This window comes from Talpa europaea, assembly GCF_964194135.1.
Source record: "Talpa europaea genome assembly, chromosome: 1".
NCBI lineage: Eukaryota > Metazoa > Chordata > Mammalia > Eulipotyphla > Talpidae > Talpa > Talpa europaea.
Genome location: NC_140073.1, coordinates 157,019,660 through 157,040,660, shown reverse-complemented (window position 1 = coordinate 157,040,660; position 21,001 = coordinate 157,019,660).

Here is a 21,001-nt window from a genome sequence, read left to right as displayed (position 1 = left end):
AACGGTTGTCAGGGCCTGGTCTGGGGGTCCATCACCTGGGCAGCCCCAGTGATTGTGGCTGGGAGCCCACATCCCAGTTCTGCTGGTCTGACTGGCGGGGTGTCGGGGTGCTGTTTAAGAGTTAAAACTTAGTCTCTGCAGTTTGCTCAGCTGAACTATGCTGGGAGACACAAGCGGGATCAGAAAGGGATACTGATGGGGTTGCCATGGGAACCCGGCCGCTGGTCCACACGACCACTAGGGGGCTACCGAGAATTCTGAGGAATGCGGAAACCTGCGTAGACGACCCCCTGGAACCTGATGTCCCCGCAGACAGCAACTGGCAGAGACCAACCCCCGGTCATGAGAGAGACCCCGCAAAAACAGGTTATAAAGGGGAGCCCCAAACCTTTCACCCCACACGTGGGTGTGTCCCGCCTCGCCCCCTGCTCCCTTGTGGGGTATTTTGATAAATCCGCCTTTTCTGTTCTTCATGCTGTCTCTGTTGAATCTTTTCACCCCCATGCCTCTGGTCACACCCCGATATTAGACCCCTGGAATGGGGCGGCTGGAGCCCATTGACCATCCACAGGAGTCTAGAGGGGCCATTCTCACATGGCCCAGGGGGACACTGTGAGCAACCCCCTTGCGTGAGCGCAGCTCGGTGTCTCCTGACTGGCATCTAGCCCGCACCCCTGGCCGGACTGTGCTCAGGTCAGAGGGGAAGGTCAAGTCACCTGGTGTCACTGGAGCTCAGCAGGGGGTTGGCAGCAGCTGGGCTGGTCTCTCCCTGCTGCTCCCACAAGTCAGTTGTGGCAGCTGCGCCGCCTCAGAGCCCTTTCATGTAACAGCGCACCCCCTGGACTGTGGAATGGACCAATCGGGGGCGAGCTGTGAGCTTACAGGATTGAAAATGGTCCAATCAGACATGTAGGTGGGGCGCCCTGAAAGAGGAGATAAGCCGGGGTTGGAGGGAGCTGAGGGAGAGAGATGCCAACTGTGCTCCTGCTGCGAAGAGAGAAGAAAAGCAGCATCCAGCATCCGGCAGCGGCCTCCAAGGAGGAAGAGAAGTGAAGACCTTTGCAGAGACTGGACCTCAGTGCTGTCCAGCACCCCTGCTGACCGGTGGCATCACTGACGCTCTCTGGGTGAGGCGGCCCCACGGAGGCCACGGTGAGCTCCTTGTCTCCCCGTGTGTAAGATAAACCCGGGGTAGTTGTTCCTAGAGCCCGAGGTCTCCGGCAATTGTGCGCGTGGGTGAGCCCCACAGACAGGGACCTGTCTGCCCGCGGGTCCTGGCCACGGCCCACGGGCCCCTACCATGTGGGTGTTGCAGTGCTACAGCCCCTGGGGTTTGGCCTTTGGCCTCCTGGGGCTCTCTGGCGGCCCTGGCCCCGGAGCATGGGCAGGTGGGTGGCTGCTCCGTCCTTCCCTCTGGCCTCCTGCCCGGCTGCCCTGCCCGCCGTTTCAGCCCCACAGGACACGGGAGCGGAGCCCCTCAGGGTCAGGGCCGTGGGCTGAGTGAGGCTCCTCAGCGTCACTTTCTCCTGAAAACCAGGGTTATAAAGTCGACTTTGCTCGCGCACTTCCCACGTGGCCCTTCGTCCCGGGTCCCTGCCAGCTTTACCCGCAGGTGGCCCGGCCAAGGCCCCATGTGGGCCAGACCAGTGCCCAGGGCAGTAGCTGGCCGCACCCCGCCTCCCCCCGCGCCCTCGTGGTTCGCCCCCCGGGGCCATACGGCGGCTCTTTCACCAGGAACCGTCTCGAACTTTCTGTGGGTTGTAAAGCCCAAAAGGGCTGAATGCAGATGCGCGCCCACTGCCTGAGGCCCCACACCGGGCCTGGTGGGTGGTGCCCACGGGGCGCCGAGGCCGGGCGCGCCCACGGACAGGCCTGAGGGCCGGGGAAGAGCCTGTGAACATCAGGGTGCGTTTCCCGCCCTTCCCCTCCAGCTGCGACGGAGCGTCTCCTCGAGTCTGTTTTGTGAAAGTGAACTACTCCCTCCCCACCCGCCGCCCCCGGGAAGCTGCTCTGCCTGGGGTGAGGATCCGAGACCGGGACGGAGGGGCGAGTGGGAAAAACTCTGCGCAGATGAAAGTAAGATTGTGGTTTTTATTTGGAATTCTTAGGACTTTCCTTTGATGCTTAAAAACTGCCCGCGCGGCTCAGGCGTGTGTGCAGCTAATGGCTGTTTCCATCCTCGTTTTGACAGTGAAGAGGGCCTGGTTCTAACAGGCGCGGCGCGCAGAACCGCAGCTGGAAGAGGGATTATGCCGTCAGTGCGGGGATTCGTTGCTCTCTGACTCAGGCTGGTTTTGGCATCTGGCAATTTCCCGTTAGTCGGGAGCACCTTCCCCTCCTCTGCACATGCACACACCATACACCACACACCACACACATCTCACACACCACACACACACCACACACACACCACACACACACCACACAGTCACACACACCACACATACATCTCACACACCACACACACACACCACACACACACCATACAATACACCACACACATCACACACACCACACATACATATCACACACACCACACAATACACCACACAGTCACACACACCACACATACATCTCACACACCACACACACACCACACACACACCACACAATACACCACACACATCACACACACGACACATACATCTCACACACCACACACATCACACACACACCACACACCACACACACCACACAATACAGCACACACATCACATACACCACACATACATATCACACACCACACACATCACACACACCGCACACCACACACACACCACACACCACACATGGGTCAACAGATGCTGAACTGAGCTCCTGCTCTCTGCTCGGTGCCTGGTGGGTGGGGCGGGCACTTGTTCCCTCATGCCCACCCCCTGGCCTGGCGAGCACTGCCCACGCTGCCGTGGGGGCTGCAATTGTGAAGCTAACGACCATCTGCCTCCACCAGGTTAAAGCGCCCAGATGTGCCTGTTGATTCTCTGCTCTTCGACATTTCAATTGTTGTTTGTCTCTCTAACAGAGGGTGCGGCAAGGTACCTTTTTGTATACTGTCAATCTTCTATGTGATAATTTCTTTCAATCATTCTTTCCAGATAAATTTTTTTTAAAGATTTATTTAGTTTTACAAGAACAAGGGTACAGGCCAGAGGCGCGGGAGGGTAAGAGGGTTCACCAGAGCCAGAGCGGGGAGCACAACAGGCAGACTGATGAAATATACTGCTGAGGGGAACAGTGGGCAAGACAGGAGAGGTCTGTGCGCCATGTGGGATTCTCGCCGGCCGGCCGGGAATTGAACCCACACTGCACAGGCTGCAGACAGCTTCAGAGCGCTGTGCTCAACCGCCTGTGCCACCAGGGAGGCCCATCAGATAAGTTTCTATACATGGAAAAACAAGGTAAAAGAGGCATGGCTGATTGATGATGCAGCCACCGTGATCGCACACACATGCACACGCACGTGTGCACGGACGTGCATCTCACATGGTCTCAGCTCCGTTTCCCCAGTGGCAGGTGTTATTGCTTATACTAGTTTTTTGATTTATGTTTAAAATCACCGATCACTTAGCTTTTATCTTCATTTCTTTTTCAAGGGCTGGTTTATCATTTTTGCCTTTTTTCATGCGCCTGATTTTTGTCCTTGGCCTCGGCTCTTTTCCGAGGGTCTTGTCGTCCTTCTGAAGACGCACGGGCATTCTCAAAGGGCCCCGTGGGTGTTGGCACATTGTTGGCTGAGTTCATGTAAACCTTTCATCTGACATGTTCCCTGCTTCACAATTTTACTCTAGTTCTTTTTATTTTCGTCAGTCCGGTCAAGGACTTCTAAAATCGAATCACTCCCCAGTCTGCCTCACGTTTGTACTGAAGACAACACGATTTAGCATTTCTTCAGTCGGGGTATTTTGTACTGCTTCATCTCTGTTACCATGTTGGTAATGATCGGGCCGTCTCCTTTATTCGGGGATTATGGTATAAAGTGTGGCTATGAATTTGGTTTTTGTCCAAATTGCTACCAGATTATCCCAACATTGTTTACTTTATAATTCATCCGATCCTTTGCTTTCAGAAGATCCTGTCATATCAGATCGCGTCTATTCTGCTAGCCCATTCCAGCCTGTCATCTTATTTCCACTCTTAATAATCCCACCCAGCTTTATATTATTGTTACGGGAGCAAATATTCCATTTTCCAAAAAGGTTTGCTTCCAGCTCATTTTCTTCTACTTGGAGAAGTCTCTACTACACCTGCCCGGGGAAAGTACCCCTGGGGGGGCTCGCCAGGCGCTGCGGGACATGAGCGCACACGAGTGGGCCTGGTTCCGAAAACCGAGACAAAGTTACGAACACAGTATGTGTCCAGTGACCCCCAGAAGAACCAGAAACGATGAGGGGTCCCGAGACTTCCCTCTGAGCTTGGCGGGAAACGATCCTTTTGTTGGCTGAATGGGTCGGATTTGGCTGAGTCGTTAGACGGGCCCTGTTTATACTGGAGTCACATCATCCAGGTAAAGCAGAATACAAGTTTCTTCACTTTGTCATCTTCCTTTAACCTCCTAATAACTTTATAATTTTGCCCACTGGTGGGGAACGCTGGACTGGGGCCTCTGCGGCGGGGGCGCGGGCGTGCGGGGCCGTCAGTGACCCCGCTTGCTGTGAGCGCCGGCCTGTCGGTGTTGTGAGTGGGATCTTGAGTTCACCGTGGTTTGGGTTTGTTTTCCATGATTAATGATTTTGCTGCTGCTGTGTTTTTCTCAGAGCAGCCTCCTTCACAAAGTCTTTGTGTTAACCTCTAGGTTTCCAAGAACCTTGTCTTCCATCTCTGCGTGGAGCTGCGTGCAGACGGTGGCACGTCTCCACGAGGCCTCTCGCCCCACAGGCAGACAGCTGCCCCTTCAGGACAGGAAAGCGGGTGCTAGACGCGTCACTGTGGGGAAAGGAGGTAGGGGGTTCGCTCAGCACCCCTCTTGCCTAGGGCTCCAGATGTTCTTCCTGGCATGCCCCTTTGGGTGAAGCAGCGCGCCATCGTGGGAGCAGGTCCGCCTCTGACGCCCCCTGACCCTGGGCGGATGTCCTGCGGGCTCCGGGCCCCAGGCCGGGCATCTTACACCTTGCACCCCATCCTGTTACAGGCCTCCTGGAGATGGGAAGACATGATTATCGGGGGGTCGATAGGTCAGAGCACAAGATGGGGTGCCTGGGGCTGCGAGGGGTTCAGGAAGCAGAAGCCACTGCTGTCCCTTCATCAGTGGGGCCTCTGGCTCGTCGGCGTTGCCAGGGCCTGCGTGCAGTAGGGGAGCGCTTCGGGTTCTGAAGTGATGTGGAGCGCTGAAGGCGGCCCCCAGGTGCGTTCTCAGCACCTCAGGAAACAGATGGCCCCTAGGCTGGGGCGCTGAAGGAAGCTTCCAGATCCTCACCGCAGTGTCAGCATGACGAGGAGGAGCAGCGGGCTCACGGGGCTGGCGCGGGTGAGTGGGCATCCTGGTCCGGGCGGGCGCCGGCCAGGCCACACAGGCCGTGGGGGCAGGGACGCAGGCTGCGGGGGCCGCTGGCAGGGAGGGCCGAGCCAGCCGGAAGCCACGGGGCAGAAGAACCTGTGCGCCCATGCCCGGCTTCGTGCCCGATCAGCCTCGTCCAAACCAGGTGTGGACTCACGAGTCTTCCCAGCACCACGTGCCACGTCAGCTCTTCTTTTCCCTAAATGGAATGTTTATTTACTAGACATCAAATTCTTACCCGCCGCCATCTTATTGTTGTTTATTTGGCTGTGCAGCTCTACGTCTTCACAAAACCAGCGCCTTCTTGTTTCAATCATTTGCTTACGATATGGCCTGACATCTAGCGGAGTTGGCAGATATTTTACTAGTCGAACCATCCATTTTCACGGTGTGCCCCAGAGAGCGAGGGGCTGACAGGGCTGGGAAGGCCGCGGGCCTGTCTCTGCCTCCCAGAAGCCCACCTCCGTGCCGGCCAAGCCTTGCTCTGCCTTCTCTTTAGAGGCGACCCTCTGTTTGCTGGCCTGGTTTGCTCCTCCTGGACGCTCCGCCCTCGTCTTCCTTCCCAGCAGGGATCTCTATCAATCGAAAAACACACGCGCCCCCTTCACGTCAGCTGTTTCCAGACCAGACTTCCCAGCGGCAGCTGCAGCTCTAGCACGGTGTCCATGGCGTCATCGGCCTTATGTGAGCAGTTGCTGGCCTGGGAACCAATGTTCTGCCCGGGCACACGCTACTTGGGCAGGAAAGTGTTTTGTTTTCCACGAGAACTGTTTGGACTCAGTATCTGCAAGGGGAAGTAAGATTTGGGTTCTGAAGTCACTGCAGAGCCTCCGGGAGGCCGGAGACGCCACATCTGGGATGATAACAACGGGGCCAGGCTGCCCTCCTGGTTCCCCCGCCCCGCCCCGCGCCCTCAGAGCCACCGCCTGCAGGTTCTGGAAAGGCCCCACACAAGAGATGACAACCAAGTGTCACGACCACAGGCGTGAGAATTCCTGGCGGAGAGAAACATGTATCCCGCACTCGGGGAACGGCCTAATCAGTTGCACGAAAGCAAAACAGGCAGCTTGAAATCGTGATTTGTGCCGCGCCTCGAAGCAGACACCGCGGACGGAAAGGTCACGACGATTAAGCTCCAACTGGAGCCAGCAGAACGATGCAGAAAATTCAGCGTTCAGTGTGGCTGACTCCCCCACCCTTTCAACACCCTTAGGTTCCGAACAGCCTTTAAATGTGCTAAATAACACTCGCAAGAATTTCACCAATGCAGCCGTTAAGACAAGACCATAATTTATTTGGGAAATTGAGCAAAACAAAATACATTTCTGCAAAAGGTGAAGAATGACTTTTCCTTTCTCTCTCCCTTTGTGGAGCGAGTCTGTGTACTTGGCTGGGGCAGGAGAACAGGCGTTGATGAATGAGGTGGGGCGGGCACCCTCCTGCCACGTTGGGGTGCGGGACCTGCAGCCGGCTCTCCCCTAATTACCTGCCACTTTCTGTCTCTCCTTGGGAATGTCAGGAGGCCGGCTAGTAACATAATGACCTAACATGGTGGGTGGTCAAGACCTTTTCTAGACCCTCTGGAGGACGCAATAAAATACCGCGTGCACATTTCTGCCCTCGGACCTGTGCCTGGTTCTGCCCGTCGTCCTGCCTCATGTCGGTGCGGTGACCGTCCCGGGAGTAACCTTCCTTGAGGACACGCACAGGAACGACTCTCCCAACTTCAAATGAATCTGGAAGATGAGCTATTGCTGTGTTTAAATGTGAATTAGAAACACAAAGGAATGAGGCCACATTTTTCAGGGAAGAGATTTGCCAGAGCCTGACACGCTGCTGCTGGGCTTCCTGAGGGCCAGCGGAGTCTTCCCACCTGGGACAGGCGGGGAGGGGCACTTGGCACCTCACCTCGGATTTCCGATAATCCGCAGCAGCAGATTCCCGAACAGCGGGGAGGCCTGCCCGGCACCAGGGCTCTCAGGAAGGAGCCCTGACTCACTCCGGGGTCAGGGCCCCTCAGAGTTTACTGCCCACAGAGGACTTCCCAAAAGGAAGCCTCGAGCCCAGCCCCCAAGTTCCCTGCTCCACATTGCTTGTCAGAGTGGCCTCCCGGGAGCCCCAGAGCTCCCCCTTGGGGGCCTGCTGTGGGCTCCCCGAGGGCCTGCTCTGGTATGGGGGCACAGCTGGCCCTTGGGCCTCCTTTGTGGGCTCTCTGGGAGGCAGTGTCCCGTGGAATCTTGGGGCCCTCCCACCATTGGGTGCACCTCCCGGGGGTTCCCCTGAGGCTGCCCCCGTGCCCCTCTGGGACCTGTGGGGCCACATCCTTGGTGCTGAGAAGACACTCATTGCTCTGTCCCCACTGTCTGGGGCTTGGGGACAGCGCCTCCTTCCCACCAAGCAGGCACCCCCAGAGCCGGAACCCGGCATCCCCAGACTGGAAGATGCTGCTCTCGGGAGAGCCCCATTCCCCGCAGCCAAGGAGCCAGCAAAGCCGTCTTGAAAGCCAGGCAGTGATCAAACATGGCTGCTGCCAGTGGGAAGGGTTGGGCTGTAAAATAAAGTGCGTGAAGTTACAGTCAATGAGTAAGAACTGACTGCAAGACCATACCACTTACTGTAAAAGCAACAACCGTGCTAAAAGAAATGATCTGCTATAGAAAAATGATCTAATAATGTTTATCATCATCCTCTGAAATCCAAACCCCAGTGGCTCAACGCCTTGCAGAGGCGTTAGGGAGTTAGGGTGAAAGAAAAAACTCAGCTGCTTCCTGCCTGCGAGCGCCCATCCTCGGGGGAGCCGGGAGCTGGAGCGTATGGATGTTGATGGACAAATTATGATACTAATTAGGATAGAAATAAATACATCGGGCATCACTGCCAGCCTTATAAACGTAGGCATTATGGCTGCTATAAATAAAGAGAAAATGTGCAGATCGCGGGGAGAGGAGTGAACGCTGCTGCGTGGGGGCGGAGAGCGCTGGAGACACCCAGAAACCCACGGACACAGAACTGACCCCCAGGAAGCCAGTCAATCTGGCAAAATAACTGTGCGGCTGTTAGAGGATGATGTAAAATCAGATCCTTAGATGATGTAAAATCAGACTCAAGCTTATACCTCCTGCGAAGTGACCCCTTGGCGCGTGGCTGTCTCCTTTAAAGACAGATTCTTGAGGAGAGTCCCCTGCAGGAACGTGTGCGCTGCCACCCCGCAGCGGGCAGGGAAGCATCCCTCCGACCAGCCATCCGCCCATCCTGCATTCCTTGACCGGTATCTCCCGAACGTCCCCCAGGCACGAATGTGGTTGTGGGGGTGCTGAGGGGGACCCGGCCCCGAATTAGCTACCAGGAGGGGTGTTCTGCGGAGGACCATGGATGTGACTAGAGGTGGCTCTCTACGAAGGACGCTGGCTGTGAAGGGAAGCACAGGCCAGCCCCGCGCCCGGGGATGAAGCCAGCCTCACGCACACGGGCCCATCACGTACCGGGCATTTGCGTTACTGTGGTACATTTCATGCAGAAACAGGCCAATTAGCCAACATGCACCCGTGATTTTAGAGTGTGACCCATTATATGTACATTTCAGATCTGAATATTAGCTTTTCCCCCCAGAGACACCACCTCCCAGGCACGCCCGGCCACCCATGCCCCCTCGTCCTGACCTTGCCCAGGGGGTGAACACACAAGAGCTGAGCTGCATGTGTGAACCTCCTGGTGAAGAAACCTCCGTTCAAAGAAACCTCCGTGCAGAGCAGGGCCTGGAAGGATCGTGCAGCTCAGGCGTGACCGGCAGCGGGTGTTTTCACAACAGGTGGGTGTGGGGCCAGATTGCAGGTTCCCTGGTCGTGGAAAGGGTTTTGATAATTCTGCACATTTGTAGAACCCCTGCGGGGGGACATTTTCCATGCCTCACATCTGTCAAAATGACCCACACTCACTCCTGCCTGGCCCTATCTGATGTTGGGGTCCCCAGAAGCCGAACCCATGACTGTGATCTGTGTGCAAGTCACGAGCTTTGAGAGCCTGAAGCGCATCGGCCAGTGAGTCGGGTGCCAGGGGAGGGCAGGAAACCAGTTCGAGGTGTCCTAGTGAGCGGGTCACACCGCTGGGCATCTGGGGCCATTTTCGCTAAGGACTCTGGGAAGGCGCCGGGAACATGCCTCCCATTGTCTGCCAGAGGCTGGCGAGGCTGGGCACGCACCCGCCCTCTCCCTTCCAAATGACCCAGGATCCTCCGGGGCTTCCCTCCAGTTTGGTTCTCCAGGCCGGGCCTGCAGCCAGAGGAGACCCACCCGCGGGCCCCAGGGCTCACGCAACAAGTCAAGGGCACATCCGTGACCGGAGGGCGCCAAGGTGACGGCAGGAGCTCGGGCCACATCTGCAGAGAGGGCTGCCTCTCCTCTCTTCCTCTTGTCCTCCTCTGTACTGCGTTTCTTGTTGAACTGGCGCTTGTGTCTCACTCTGTGCACCACCGAGGGCCCCTGGCCCCCTCCCTCCCTGTCTGCAAGTGCTCGTGGAGAGTCCACCCGAGGAAGGCCTCGGTGACGAAGGAGGACGGACTTTGGTGAGTGACCCGCAGTGCTGCTGCACAGCCTGGGGCCGGGAGAGCTCTGGGCCTGTCCTCAGAGTCCCGGATGGAGTGACCCCTCCTCAAGCCGCGGCAACGCAGTGGCACACTGGGAGGTGTGAGCCGAGCGCAGGCCCTAACTCCCCTAGCGGGATGTGAAGTGAGGGGCTGGGCTGGGCTGGGATATCATGTGACGGGCCACGAGGAATCTGCCGCTTCCAAACCATCACCTTCCCGGCCCGGACGCGAGGGGACGGGCCACGTCCGCGTGGGTGAGGGACACCCCGGTGCTCTCTGCTCTGACTTTCCCAGCTGGAATTCGGTCACCGCGGGGGCACTTTGAGGAAGCTTGAAGGAGGAACACGACCATGTGCATTGAAAGAGGCCCACGGTCACCTCGTCTCAGGTCCAGAGAATGTTCCGGAGCCGCCTTCACAGCTCTTTTCACTTCTCCAGGCATGTGGGCTGACGAAGCCTCTGTAGACCCCCTTCAACCCGGACCCTGTTTCAAACCCACTGAGTCACAGTCTCCACCGCTGGGTGGTCCCAGGAACACCAAGTTTAGTCTTGTCTGATGCACCAAACTGTGCTTCTTTATGCCCATCCATCCATCCATCCGTCTGTCTGTCCGTCCATCCCTCCTCCATCCCTCTGTCCGTCCATCCATCTGTTCTGCCATCTATTTCCTTCTCTCCTTCCTTCCGTCCTTTCATCCACTCATCGATTCGTCCACCATCCACATCTGCCATGTCCATCCATCACCCATTTATTCATTCCAAGTGTGTTCCTCGAGGGCCTGCTAGATGCCAGGTGTCTTGCTCAGCATTGGAGGCAAAATGGTGAACAAACATTTAATAATCTTGTAAATAATGAAAACGTTGGTGCATGTGAGGGAGGCGGACACCACCAGGACAGGCAGCTTGCGGCAGGCAGTGCGGACGAGCACCGGGGAGCCTGGGTGGGGGGCGGGCAGGGTGTGAAGGGCAAGTGACACCTCGGCAAGAGGGTTTGGAAGAAGTTCCTCCGAGCAGGTGATGCTCGCTCTGGACCGAGAGGGGATGGCGCCCGCCGTGAGGATGTCCGCCGTCTCCGGCGGCGCTGGCAGGGAGTGCCCGGGGTGGAGGATCCGCGCGGCTGTGTGTGTCAGCGAGAGCCAGGCCGGAGCAGCCGGGGGCCTGGACTTTGGACTTCGCTCTGGTTGGGAGGAGAAGCCCCTGGAGGATCGAGTCGTCGTTGACCTGACTGGGGCTTTAAAAGGAGCGCTCGGGCTGCTGGGCCAGGGCCAGACTGCAGGTGGGCAGGAAGGATGCAGGTGTCCAGTAAGGAGGCGCCGCCGTGGCGCAGGGGAGAGGCGCGGCGGGAGGCAGCGCTGCGCTTACGGCCCGCACAGCCCTGGGGCGCCCAGCGCATGCGATGCTGGGCAGGGCCCGCAGCTGGCAGCAGGTGGGCGGGAGGAAGCAGGGTCTGGGCCCGCTTAGAAGCCTGGACGGCGGCGGGGCTGAGCTTCCAGGTCTCCCCAGAGCCCCGCCTGCGGAGCGGGTACTGGGGCGCCGGGTGGCGCGTCCACGCACAGGCTCTGGAACCAGCAGCGTGGCAGCGGGCCTTCCTGGGGGTTGTCCCGGCCTCCATCTCCCGAGAGCCCCGGGGAGCTGGGGGAGCCGCCTGACGCATCTGTGGAGACAGGCGCCTGGTAGTAGATCGTCGAGTGCTGTCAGAGCAGTGTAAGAGTTTGTGTTTTCTAAAGAGAAAAGTATTTTGTCTTTGATGGATTTTCTGTTTTACAGACATAATCACGGCGTCTTAAGAAATCAATTTCCCTAATAGCAAAAATAATCTCTGCTCGGCCAGCCTGAAGCACCGCTGCGTGCGCGGCCGCGCCCTGGCGCTGCTGGGCCGGGAGAGCTGCCGTGGCGCGGGTGCGGACCCGGGGACGGGCGAGGCCGGGGCCCGCAGGGGTGTTCAGAGGCTTTGCTCTCCCGGGCCCACGCAGAGGCGGGTTCGGCGCGTCTGGGGCACGCCCGGGGCGCGTGTTCCCCACACGTGGGGCAGTGCCGTCTCCGGTGCAGCTGGACAGAGCGGGGGAAGCTCACGAGCCCCTTTTCCACCCAGGGCCGAACCCCTCAATGTCCCTGGGTTTGGGGCTCTCTTCCCCTCTCTCAGCACATTCAGGGGCGAGGCAGCCTCAGTCCCCGGGATTTCCAGCGTCAGCCTGGCCGTTGCTGGAAAGCGGTGCCGTTCATCAGAGGGCCGCCCCCCACCGCCCCCCATCCCTCCCCGCGGGCTCAAGGTCTGCCTTCTGGAATTACAAAGAACGTGCAGTTATTTTTTCCAAGAGGCGGGTGTGCCTGTGGTCACCACTGAGATGGCCCTTCTCTCGGGCTGCACCCGGAGCCCTTGGCTGCTGCCCATCCAGCCTGGGGGGAGGTGTTTCCTGAGAGAAGCACTCCCTGGAGGCACAGCAGGGGCCCGCCCCCCGCCCCCAGAGATGCCCAGAGGTCAGGCCCTTCCCTCCCTGGCAGCAGGGCTGGGCACCTGCCTTGGTCCTGCCCTGCGCTGGAGAGGGGGTCACTTTGGGGGGAAGTTGCCCTTGTTTGGGAACCCCGAGGGCACTCGCACTTGGCTCGCCCCAGCCCTGCTGCTCAGGCCTCTCCGGAGGGGGACCCCCGGCGGCAGACCGCGCCGAGTCTGGGGAGAGCCTGCAGAGAGAACGGCCTGACTCTGGAAACTGTAGCTGCCTTTGTTATCCCAGCAGGCCTCGCCTTGCACAAACGTGCTTTTAATTAGCGAGGGCTTGGCTTCTCCCCGGCCCCCGCGCTTTCCAGCCACGGCGCCTAAGGTTCGACTTAAATGACACGCGATGACCTCCGGTGACGCTGGGCCCGTGTGGCAGGGCCCCCGCGGGTGGCGTGGCCGTTTTCTGGGCTCTTTGCTCCGCAGGCTGCTCGCTGGGTGCTGCCTGGTCTGGACCCAACGGGGCCGAGTGAGCCATCAGGGCTGGGAGGACACGTCTCTGGGGGGCGGTGAGCGAGGACACAGGAGGGCACGCGCCGCTCCAGAGGACACAGCTGTGGCCCGGAGCCTTGCTGCCGCCCCGAGTCAGCGCCCGGAGTCAGCGCCTGGAGTACCGCTCAGGAAACCCAGGAGGCCTGTGGTCTGCGGAGCGGGAGCGCTGCGCTCACTAAGCCCGTGGGCCCGCGAGCCTGCCTCGTGGAGCTCGGTGGCATTTCTCTGTTAAAATAACAATCCCAGCGTTTTCCTAGGGGGCTGGGAGCGAATGCCCAGTGCAGTGAGCCCCCCTTGAGGAGCCCCGACCCTGCTTTTCTTCGAAGGTGACGTGGTCCAGACAACGGCCTGTCCTCCACCCCGACAAACGCGCCGGCAGAGGGTGAGCAGAGCAAGGGCCGCTGCGCTGTGCGGACTGCGACCCCGGCCCTGGCCTGCGGGGGTTTGGCTTCCTCTGGGCTTGGGGCTGGCGTCCTTCCAATCTGGCTGCTGGCCTGAGGCTTGCTGCCTGCCCGCGCCGCCACACCCCTCTCCCTTGCAGAGAGCTTGGGGAGAAGAGCCGGCGCCTGTGCCAGCCGGATGCACGTGTCTGTGTCTGAGCCCCCGAGCCGCCACCCCTTGGCGTTATGTGAAGCAGAGTCCCGTGTCCTGGGGGTCACCTGGGTGGCTGCAGGGGTGTGGAGCTGGGGCAACGCTGCTCCTGACGAAGACGCCCCAGGGGGCAGCGACCTCCACTGTGTCAGCTCCTGGGGCTATGCCTGCGCCCTCCTCCTGGGCCTCCCAGCACCCTCCAGACCCCAACAAGGATGATTGACTGGGTGAGACGTGCCCTGCCCGCCGGGGGTGGGCGGCCGGGGAGTGTGCCAGTCTCAGGAACCCGTGTGGGGAGTCTGTTTCACTATCGGTGCCAAGGCAAGAGGGCAGGTGTGCCCAGCCTGCTCTCCTCTATGGACCCCACCTGCTGCTACTTATCCTCAGCTGTGGCTGGGCCCTCCCCGCAGCCCCGGGGCTCACCTGTTCTCTCTGCAGCCCTCCCAGCATCCCTCTGCTGTGGCCTCAGGAGGACAGTCGAGCAATCTCTCAGCAGGATGCCACTTCCCAGGCTGCAGTGTGTCAGGCCACTGTCATCCACTGGGTGACACCAGACCCTGATAGAGGTTGGGGGCACCCGCAATTGGAATCCCAGCCCCTTAGCTTCCAGAGGGGGTGTCTTTGCCACAGGGCAGCAAGCACCACCTGACCCTGGGCAGGTGCGGGCCTGTTCCAGGTACAGGCGGCCGGGGCAGGGTGATGTCCAGCTTGGCCGCGCCTGCACCTGTGGGCGCCCCTTCCGCAGGGCGGCACCTGGGAGGGTTCAGAGATGGCACACAGGCCCAGGGGCCACACATACGGCCTGTTGTATCCTGTCAAAGGCCTGAGGAGGAGACCGTGTCTGCTCTTCATCTGGATGGAGAGATACACACTGTGTGAGCCTGGCGCAAGGGCATCGTGGAAGCCCGGGTAGCAGAGCAGTGAAATCAGAGGAGAGTGCGACGCTCGGAAGGTTTGCATTCACTCACCAAAACCAAAGCAGGGCCTCCCTGGTGGCGCAGCGGGTTGAGCGCAGCTCTGTGAAGCTGTCTGCAGCCTCTTCAGCGCAGATTCAATCCAGCCGGCTGGCCAGGGAGCTACCCACATGGTGCGGCAGACCTCTCCTGTCTCGCCCGCTGCTCCCCTCAGCAGTGCATTTCATCAGTCTGCCTGTTCTGCTCCCCGCTCTCTCTCTGGTGAATCCTCTCACCCTCCCGCGCCTCTGGCCTGTGCCCCAGTGCTTGTATAAATAAATAAATCTTTAAAAAAAAATTAAAAACTCATTAAAAAAAAAAAAAAACAAAACGAAAGTGGCCTGGAGCAGGGGCGGGGAGGCTGCGGGCCAAGAGCGGGCCTGCTGACAGTACGTGTTAGCACGCGTCGGGATTTAAAAAAAGAAACAAGCCAGTGATATCGATTCCCTAGAAAAATAAAGTCCCACAAAGCATTTGTTTTCCATTTTGAAGCTGTTACAAGAAAAATGGAGTGAAAATGGAGACGAAATTGCCTCCTGACGTCGGTGCTGCCTCCCCATGTGAGTCCCCCCGCCCACGTCTGCGTGCGCCCCTCACCTCTGGCCCCCGCAGCAGCCGCTGCACCACCACCCGGTCACTGCAGACGTCAAACACGCAAGTGGCGATTCCCACGCAACCCCTCGATGAGGGAGGAGGGTGGGAGGGGGAGGGGAGCAAATTAAGCGCAGCTCACTTTTGCACACCCTTGTGGATGCGGGTTTTGGCCCGGCCCCTGCTCGCCATGCGTCCTGTGTGGAATAATAACAGGAAGGCCCCCCGGGTCATGTTGCTGTTGGCTGATAGCGTATCTGCCGAGGGGGCCCGTTTCTCTAGTTCTGCTCAAATCACTTTGGCAGGTTTAATCTGGCCTAACAGTTTTGCTATTTACTGCTGGAATTTCTGTATCTTAAGAGCACCCTGGGAATTTAGCTCAGTGGCTGCGAGGCTGACTTACAGCCCCAAACCAGGTGGACGGGGCCAGCGCAGAAAAGCCTCGCCAGGACGCGCCCACACTGTCCCTGCCCCGCGGCGTTCCCAGGGCGCGGGGCTTCAGGCCTGGCTCTCGGGCCGCGCGGCGGCGGCGGCTGCGTGAATGCGGACGGGAAGAGCATTCCTCGCACCAGGGGTGGAATTCGGGGCCGGGAGGGCCCCGCCTGGGCTCTGTGATTTACTAGTTCTGCGGTCCTGGGTGTGTTCCTTGATCTCCCCGAGCTTGCTTTTCCTCATTTGCAAAATGGGATTAATAAATCCTGCTTTGGAAGGTTATCCCGGGGAGGGGGAGCCGTGCTCCCGGGACATGTATCGGGGAGTCTCTATCTCTAGCTCGGCTGAGGGATAGCTCCGTCTTCTGCAGCCAAGCCCGTCTCTTTGTTTCCCTTTCAAAAATGTGTTTTCAATGCTGCGGAGCTGAAGAGTCATGAGAAAAACCAGAGCCGCCGCCACCCTTTTAAACCTTGCCCACAAATAGGGCCTGCTGAATCCTTCCAGAAGTCTCAGGGAGAGAGGGTGACTCCTTGCCATCCAGATGAAGAGAGCAGGTCCCACAACTGAAAGCGGCAAAGCGCGGACCTTATCATTATAAAATAACTCTGATGGCGGCGGCGCTGATGGCAGTGAGGCCGAGGTTGATGACAGCGGGGGTGGGGTCGATGCTGCTGCTGACAAGGGGGTGCTGCTGCTGATATGGAAGGGGATGAGTTGATGACGTTGATGCTGATGACAGTGAGGACGAGGCTGCTGATGTTGAGGCTGCCGGGATGCGGAGGGCCTTGGGGACGAGGCTGCTGAAGGTGTGTGGACACTGTTGGTGACGACCATGACGACCGCAGTGTTGTCGATGTTGCCAGCAGCGACCCTCCCTGAGGCTTCCTTGTGCCCAAGACTGTGTCACAGTCACTGGTTAATCCTCCTAGCGCTGTACTTCGTAGGCTACTGTCGCCCCATTTTCCAACTGAAACCATCACATCTCAGACACATTCAAGGCCACACAGCAAGTGTGGAACCGACCAGGATTCAGATCTGGTTTGCACCGCTCTGGGTCCCATATCAGCCCTTGGTCTAGTCCCCTTTCTACGATCTCAAATAATAGGCGACTTCAGAGCAAAGAGATTCCCTCTGCAGAAAGTAATATAAAAAGGAAGATTGTTTTAAAGGGAGTTACAGCAAGATAACCCAGCAAGAACTTTGGACGTCCATTAAACCAGGTGTTGTACTGGACACCAGGAAGTCCTTGAGGTCACACCTTGAGGTGTATGAGGATATACCGGCCAGGGATGGCAGCTGCCTCTTCTGCTCTTCATCTGTTTCCAGGCCCCTGGCTACTTGTTCTGCACCAGCAAGGCGGGGGCAGGCGGCTCTGTCTGCCAAGAGTCTCTGCCTTCCGTGTGCTCGAGCCTCTAGGCTGACCTCTGGGCTCACGTGCGCTGCCTGCAGAAGGAAGTAGCCGCCCATCCTTAAATGGGGTGCACCCACCCCAGCCAGGGCCTTCCGTCTGCAGAGATAACCGAGATTTTCTCCTCCCCTGGGACCACAGGAACCAGCCACCCTAGAAGGACTCACCTCGGTTCCCAGGTTTGAGGCTTGTCTCTTTATCGGTTCTTTCATCACAGAAAAGAAGTCCTGTGCCAGCTCTGGGCACCTGTGCAGACGGGAGACACCGGAGGGACAGCTCCCTTCTGCTCTGTGCAAGGTCTGCACCGGGGCCGCGCAGAACCGGGCCAGGCAGAACCGGGCCGGGCGGGAACCCAGTGGGTGTTGAGGGCAAGAACTGACGACAGACACTCCTGAGACCACGGCCTGCGCTGGACAGCAGCCCCTGCCCATGGCCTGTCTGACCCCTTTTGAAACCCTTGACTGTGATTCAAGAGTAAAGAGAACATCAACAAGCGCGTGTGCTCCGCACGCAGCTCCGTGGCCCTGACAGCAGCCGCGGGGACCCTCGCCCTCCTGAACCAGCCCCGAGCAGGAGGCAGCTTCGCGGCAGAGTCGCCAGTGCCTCCCGGGCCGGGGAGTCCTGGGCTCTCCTGGCGTCTCAGTAAGACGTCAGGCCTCTGGCTTCCAAGAGCCTCACCTTGTGCGTCAGGGGGACCCGCTGGCTTTGCGAGCTCATTTGTCCACCGCGGAGACAGACCCCCTGAGAGCGTGGTGAGGTGATCCACTCAGGCCTGGCCGGTGGCAGAGAAGCGTCTGGAGCCCAGCCTCTTGGAGGCCAGCCCAGCCCTGTCTGCCAATGTACCCGCACCCAGCATACCCTCCGCCCCACAACATACCCTCCCCCAACATACCCTCCTCCCATCTCCTGACTTTCTCCACTCAGTGAGCCCGAAAAGAACAGGGGTGCAGAAGGGGGACCAGTAACAGATAACAAAGGGACGATGGTCCAGGCTGGGGCTTCTGGGTGGTTCTGAAGCAGCTTCCGGCTGGCAGGCGTGTGGGGGGTCCCTAGCACCTCCATCCCCTCCCTGTGGCTGCCCTGGACCCCACACACAGGAAGCACCTGGGAGCTCTCTGCTCTGGTGAGCCGGGCCAGTGGGGCCCGTGGGGGCCGGGGCCTCGCCTCAGATCTGATCTCCCAGAAAATGCAGACGGAGCTGAAGCTCTAGTGGGCGGGGGTCCTGCTGGCGTTCACTGCAGGGACATGGAAAGCACAGGGAAGAGGCCCGGGCTGCTGACTCGCGTCCTGTTCTGTGGGAAACCCACTGACAGGCCTCTGCGGGCTGCAGCCGGGAACTTGCCCAGTGGTCAGGAGAAGGGGGCCGGGGTGCAGCGGCAGAGCGGGGTGTGGAAAGGTGGGTCACAGCTGTGATGGAGCCTCCCAGGAGGCTGCGCTGTATCTGGGGCCCAAGAACACAAAAGGTCCCCAGCACCCAGCAGGTGCTGGGGAAGCTGGTGGGGGGGTGGGGAGGGGCAAAGCCTTGCCCACCTGCCGGGAGCAGCACCCAGGAGCTGTGCTCCGAGTCCCGGGCCTGCCAGGGAGTCCTGGTACCCAACCGCGCCCCCGGCTGCGTGGCCCTCAAGGTGGGGAGGGTGTAATGAACATACAAAGCTTACGAGCAATATGAAGACACAGGCTAAACGTGAGACTAAGACTGTGTTAAGGTGCCTGCAAGCGCCGTGCGTGAGCGTGGCTGCGTCCACACCCTGAGTGTGCACGACGGATAAAAACAGCTGTGCCTGAGCCGAAGCCCGAGGAGGATGTCTAAATGGAGCAGATTCATGAAGCAGACTCGGAGGCGACTCTTCGGAGTCCAGCTCGCGGCCCCCCCGGGCTCAGACCGCCCCCCAGCCGGAACCTCTCCTCGCTCCTCGGTCCGGCACCCCACATACCGACCCTCGCTCCCTGGTTCTTCCTCCCACGAGCCGGCGGCCTGCTCTCTGACAGCGGCATGTGCTGCAGGCCGGCTCAGCATCCCGCGTGACCCTCCGGACTTCGGGCCCTCGGCCTAGAGCCTTCCGTGGCCAGAGGCCTCCCACCCGGGGGACGGCGCGGCTAAGACACGGCGCGGCTACTGTCTTCAGTCAGAGGGGCTCTGGGAACTGGGGTTGGCTCGCCTGTGTGAACGTAAGTGGGTGTGTGTCCACTCCAGTAATAAAATTCTCTTTGAGAGCCAACTTCTGACTGAAGACAATGAATCACACTCGTGAGAGAGGGGCGGACCGGGATGAAGGAAATGTTGGGGCAAGTTGGGGTCCAGGAGGCGTACCCCTTGACCAGGGGAAATGCAGTCTGCTCTGGAGACTAAAAGGTCACACTTTTGGAAGGCGGCGTGGGGGCCCCGCTCCACTGCCTCTTGCTGGACGGGCGCTGACTAGGAGGGTGCAGGGGGTGGCCGCTTTGCCTCTCCACCTCCCCCCGAGGGGTGCGGCCGCCGTGATCCCCTGAGGCTTTCGGGAAGACAAAGGGCAAATGGCAGATGTTTCCACCCAGGCCTGGGCTGCATCAAAGTCCGGTGAGCTCATCGGGGCTGGAGGGCTGGCGGGGGGACGAGGGACTGTGAAGCAAGAGATGAATCCAGGGCCTCGATATTGGAATCCCCCAAATGCTTCTCTCTCTGATAATCCCCCACCCACATTCTGCCCTAAAAATTCATATTTCAGGAAAAACTACTTTGTGATGACGCTGGTGGAAGGAAGAGCTCAGCTGAAAACGATTGTGAGTTGACCCAGTGGACTCGCACGGATGCTCACCTTTGCCCAGAGGCCACGCTCGTCCTCACCCGCTCTGGGCCCCTGGGCCAGCGCGCCCCGTGCTCGCTGTCGTCCACCTGCTGGGGACCGAGGCAGCTGCCCCGCCCAGTCCCGGCCAGTGCAGGCGGGGCTCAGCCTGGGCTCCCGGGCGGGCCTGGGGGGAGCGGAGCTGACCAGACGTCGGGCGAGGAAGGGGCGTCGTCCAGGTTTGTAAAGCATCTGGGCCCCCTGGGGCCGGGTCCTTCTCCTGCTCCCCATCCCCGACAGCCACCAGGGTCTGGAGGGCCCAGCACGGCCAGGTATACCTGTTTCCAGGCAAAGCGTCTGTTCCTTAGTGCCCTGGCTGTCTGGAGGTGAGGATCCTGAGCCCAAACAAAAGGCAACTCGTTGTCTCAGCAACAAAATGGCTTTATTGGGAAACAACAATAAAAAGGCCCTTTAGAGAGCGCAAGCTCAGGGGAGGCTGGGGTGAGGGTCCCTGACAGGACGGGCCACACCCCTGCTATGGCTGGGGGGCTGTGCCGTGCCTGGGGACGAGGCTCTGGGGTCCTCCGCGGGGCGGGAGCTGCAGGAGACCCGAGGCCTGCTGGGGCCTGTGGTTTGCTGGCTGCGCATGTGGGGCCTCCAGACCTCATTTAAAATGGGGTTTCTGTGCATTTCACAGTTTACAGAAGTGAACTTTCAAAGCTTTTTTCCCCAAGTGGAATTGCACCCAGGGCACCACTGGATGAAGTGGCTGAGGGAGCCCCGAGGTGTGGGCGCGGGCCCCCCACCCAGGGTCAGGCAGCTGTGTCCTTTGTTGGCCGAGCAGCCAGCAGGATGCTGGGGAGACCACAGGAGAGGGGAGCCCAGGCAGGCCCCACAGTGGGGGTGGGAGAGGCCACCCCACGGCGGGGGTCCCAACTCCTCGGGGCTCCTGGCTGGAGACAAGGCCACCGGGGGCTGCAACCCAGCTCCGGAGCCTGTCTGTGCGGGAGGGCGGGCTTGTTGGATGGGGCGTCTGTGCTTCTCCCGCAGACCTGTCAAGAGCAAACCCCCGGCCTCTGGCCCCGCCGCCCGGCCGCAGGGAGGCTGTCACCGCACACGTGTGCTCACTGAGAACAGATGGGCCTCGGGAAGGCTCTCGGGAAAGGCCCGAGCCCTGGCCTCTCTGCACGCCGGGCCCTGGAA